The following is a 5009-nucleotide window of genomic DNA, read 5'->3' as shown; positions in this document are numbered from 1 at the left end:
AGGTGGAGGAGGAGTTGGTGGTGGAGGTGGATGTGGAACAGGAGGTGTTGGAGGTGGAGGAGGAGGAGGTGGTGGTGGAGATGGTGTTGGAGGTATTGGTGGTGGAGGAGATGGTGGTGTTATTGAGCATCTAAGCAGGCATTATTGAGCAATTAAGCAGTAATCAATAGAGGTGGAGGAGGAGGAGGAGGTGTTGGTGGTGGATGAGGAGGATGTGGCGCTGGTGATGGTGGAGGAGGAGGAGGAATAGGTGGCGGTGGTGGTAGAGGAGGAGGAGGAGGTGGCGGTGATGGAGGAGGAGGAGGTGGTTGTGGTGGAGGAGGTGCTTATTTGCTGAATTATTTGTTGCTGACCAATCGACTGCTTATGTGTAAATCGATTACTGCTTAATTGCTCAATTATGCCTGCTTATTTGCTCAATAACACCACCACCTCCTGCTTATGAATCAATTGTGGTTGTGATGGTGGAGGAGATGCTGGTATTGTTGGAGGAGGTGGTGGTGGAGATGGTGTTGGAGGTATTGGTGGTGGTGGAGGTGGTGGTGTTTTTGAGCAGTTAAGCAGGCGTTATTGAGCGATTAAGCAGTAATCGATGGAGGTGGTGGTGGAGGTGGAGGTGGAGGAGGAGGTAGTGGAGGTAAAGGTGGAGGTGGTGGTGGAGGTGGAGGAGGAGGTGGTGGTTGAGGAGGAGGAGGTGGCGGTGGTAGTGGTCAAGGTGGAGGAGGAGTAGATGGTGTTGGAAGTGTTGGTGGAGGTGGTGGTGTTATTGAGCAATTAAGCAGACGTTATCGAGCGAGTAAGCAGTAATCAATGGAGGTGGAGGAGGAGTTGGTGGTGGAGGTGTTGGTGGAACAGGAGGTGTTGGAGGTGGAGGAGGAGGAGGTGGCGGTGGTGATGGTGGAGGTGCAGGAGGAGGAAGTGGAGGAGGTGGTAGTGGAGATGTTGTTGGAGGTATTGGTGGTGGTGGAGGTAGTGGTGTTATTGAGCATCTAAGCAGGCATTATTGAGCAGTTAAGCAGTAATCAATAGAGGTGGAGGTGGAGTTGGTGGTGGAGGTGTAGGTGGAACAGGAGGTGTTGAAGGTGGAGGAGGAGGAGGTGGCGGTGGTGATGGTGGAGGTGCAGGAGGAGGAGGTGGTAGTGGAGATGGTGTTGGAGGTATTGGTGGTGGTGGAGATGGTGGTGTTATTGAGCATCTAAGCAGGCGTTATTGAGCAATTAAGCAGTAATCAATAGAGGTGGAGGTGGAGGTGGAAGAGGAGGTGTTGGGGTTGGAGGAGGAGGAGGTGGTGATTGTTGATATATTGATTGATTCGTAATGAACAGATTAATTTCTAGCAATTGATTTATTGTTTTCTTGATCACTGAACTGTCTGATTTATTGCTTACTGATTAACTAATGACTACACTGTAAAAAAAAATCTGTTAAATTTACGGTGAAATACTGGCAGCTGTGGTTGCCAGAACTTCACCGTAAAAAAAATGTTGACAATGTAAATAACATTACGGTATCTTTTCTGGCAACCGTAATTTTCAACAGTTTAAAACTGTTGTTTAATTACGGAAAATTACTGTAAATTTTAAAAATTATATCGAACCTGTTTACAGTACTATGCTGTAAAATTAACAGCTATTTTTATGAACCTGTTTACGGTGAACAATTAAAAAACAACAGTTTTACTGTAAAATATTACATCCCATTTCCATGATAAACACATTACAACCATGATTATTTTACAGTATTTTATTGTAAATTTCAACTTTACAGTGAATTACCGGCAGCTGTGGTTGCCAGAATATCCTTGCAAAAAATACGGCATTACACATTAGGCTTTACACTTTTTTGGCATGGGTTTTACTATTAATAATTAAAGTTACAAAGGCAAAACAAGTTAGATATAAACCAAGGTACAGACTATTATTGAGGCATTTGCATTAGTACATTCTCAGTGTAAAACAGATCCTACAGTGTAGAACAGATCCAATAACTTGCCCAGTATACTTACAAAGCAGTGGTGAGATCATGTGTGTACAAACATATGCACTAATCCATGGTGGAATGAAGAAACATTATGAAAAGTGTCCACTTGCATTAGTTCATCAAAAGTAATGTCACTGAGTCCAAATGTGGCATTTAACATGGGACAGAGTCTTACACAGACATGTTCAAGAAACTGGAAATAAAAGCGTGTATTGCCACCAGTTCTGCTTGAAGACTCACATCTCAGGCCTTTGCTGCAGACTGACATGATCCTCTCTACAGCCCAAAAGAAAAACAAAACAAACAAAAACAACATTAATAATATTAGAATTAATAATAATAAACATAATAACAATAACAACTTTTTATATTGCACTTACACAGTTGCAGAGTGCTTCTCAAAACAAAAATAAAAATACAAAACATTAAATAAATGAAACAAGACAACATTAAATTGTTAACAAACAGTATGTTAAAATGAATTGTAAATAATAAATAAACAAACAAGAGAGCAAGCCACGTTACAATAAAGATTTCATGAGCCACCTAAAACAATGAATAGACTGAGAAAATGAAGGAGACTGAAGGAGCTCAGTCTGTGCTGTCTCCAGCCCATAAACAAACTCCATTGCATCTCCTGAACCAGATTATCGGACCAATAGAACATACATAAATCAAGCACAGCTGCACAAGTTTGTCACTATGACAAACATCACCTGACCTGTCTCCAGTCTGCTGTGACGGCAATCACTCTCCATAAGGAATAAAATACCTAAATCCTAATAGTTAATAAAATCACTAATAATAAAAGATTTATTAAACAGTTATCAAAACATTTGAAGAAAGGGACTAGAATGGGTGAAATTGAAATCACATTAGGTTATATAATTGTGACCGTGTTTAGCATCAGCAATTGCATACACTGTTTGAACATGAAATGGCTACACAGTCTACAAAAAGAGATTAACCCAAAGCCTTCTGTCATTAAATTAATGTACACTGAACTGCACAACCAACTACCACTTTTTATGGATGTGATGTCCATGTCAAGAAAAATCTTAATACCTGAAACAAAAGTAATAAAAGACAAGGAGATGCATTGTTCTAAGAAAAAAAAAAACATACCACATATTGTTACTGTAGCGGGCAAGGTTCAGTTCTGGCATGGGCCCTTTGCATATCATCCCCTCTCTTCACTGTGTTTGTCTCTCTACCACAGCTGTCAAAAAAAAAAAGGAAAAATGGCAAACAAATCATCTTCTAAAGTATCAAACAACAAAAGCTTGATTTTAAATGAATTAGAATATCACCATTTTCCTGGGTGTCACAAAGGCCACCACATCGTTCCTTCCACAACCACTCATAGGAGCAATGCCTGAAAGGTGGCAGGAATGAAAAGTTTAAACTGCAACAATCGTTATAAAACCGAACTGTGTACAGATAACTATGACAACGCAATCATGCCACGATAAAACATTTGTTATATATATGTAGTTTTCTTACCTTGAAGATGCCTATCTTAGCAATGCTAGCAGCCTTCAATCTAACTCTGGAGATTCATTAAAGCAATCAAATAAAGGATCAAATGTTCTCCAAAAAAATTTTATTAACTCAAATGCATGAACAGCCATCAAGCTCTACAGTCTCCCTGCTAGTAACACGCATATATATTGCAAACCAGGATCCAAAAATTTGAATACCTTTATTAAGTTATGCAGGACGTTGAAGAAGCACATTGCTGTTTGCCATTTCCAGAATTATGCAATCGAAACGGGTCTTCCCTTCAAATTGTAAGACGTAATTGAAAAAACAGCCAAACAACAATAAAAAAATAAATAAATTATTTTGCCTTGACCTTACTGAAGAAAAAAGGATCAAAGGCAGGATGTGGTGTTCTAAGACGTGAACATAATCGCGCGTCGAGAGAACAGAGTCCGTTAAAAACAAAAAAAACGAGCCGAGGCCAAAGCCTCTCCTAACGTCTTTGCAATAGACCTACTTTGGGCAGCGGAGGAATTCCTGTCGCTGTTTCGACTCATTTATTCACTTTACCGCCTCTCGTTTTTTTTCAAGTGGGGAAAAATATCACCACGTAAACACACAGAATCACAAAAAATGCATTAAGCCCAGCGGGGTACACTGCTCTGAAGACTGGCTCAAAAATAAAAGTCATACGTGCATCATACGTGACTTTTTTACTTACTTTGGTTTGATTGTCAGTGTATAGTGGGAACATAAACCAATCCAGGGCTAAAATTTAACAATCTATGTAGCTGCCCGAAACAAGTTTGAACACATCCTTAATGTTAGTCAATAAGTAGTGCTAGCTATCCTGACCTAGTTAGCGAAAAAAAACTTAAAGTAACGTCAATACACACACAAACGAGCCTTAAACAAAGTTTTATTCTCACATTGTGACAATTTACGTGAAAAACTTACCTCAAGAAGATTTTTTTGTCACCAGCAGTCAGGAAAAATTCCGTCAGCATCGGAGTTAGACTAAACCCCACAGATGCGTAGGGTTTTTGGCGCGCAGAAATGGAGTTATTTGGTTTACATGGGGTCAAAAGTTCAGTGTCCGTTAGTATTGAACAGTCTGTCGGCTCGCTCGTCCTTTAAATTAGAACATTATCTTGAACTCAGAAGTTATTTTAAAGTAGGCATAATAGCAATTGGTGATGCATGTTTCTATTTATTTATTTATTTTTAATTAAATTTTATTTTGTTTATTATTATATTTAAATGTATTCTTTTACACTTTCCCAGGCTGTAGGGTTAACATATATAAACTCATGCTCATGCCCAGAAATTTTTTATATTGTATACATACAATTTATTAATGTAATGAGAGCATTCTTTGTATTTCTATTTTAGCAAACACCTGGTAAATAAAAGCAACCAACAAGAACATCCTGTGGCAACCACATTATACACCTAGTAACTACTTATAAGCACTATTGCAATCACCTATGGATCCCTGTACATCCTAACAATCTAGAAATGCTGACAACCACCAAGTACATCATAAC

At 39.3% G+C, this 5009-nt stretch overlaps 1 long non-coding RNA gene across 2 annotated transcripts; it reads right to left on the bottom strand.

Moving 5' to 3' along the window:
* Positions 1–1780: 1780 nt before the first annotated feature.
* On the bottom strand, positions 1781–4495 carry LOC136687622 (uncharacterized). Of its 2 annotated transcripts, XR_010800494.1 has the most exons (4): positions 4420–4495; positions 3291–3761; positions 3106–3199; positions 1781–2256 (listed from the first exon to the last, which is right to left on the bottom strand). It is a non-coding gene; the product is annotated as an uncharacterized lncRNA (long non-coding RNA). The 2 variants fall into 2 exon arrangements; XR_010800493.1 differs by having other exon boundaries at positions 3291–4495.
* Between the last annotated feature and the right edge of the window lie 514 nt (positions 4496–5009).

This window comes from Hoplias malabaricus, chromosome 2 (genome assembly GCF_029633855.1).
Source record: "Hoplias malabaricus isolate fHopMal1 chromosome 2, fHopMal1.hap1, whole genome shotgun sequence".
NCBI lineage: Eukaryota > Metazoa > Chordata > Actinopteri > Characiformes > Erythrinidae > Hoplias > Hoplias malabaricus.
Note: the sequence above shows the minus strand (reverse complement) of the source record. Positions and strands in the feature narration are given on the sequence as shown.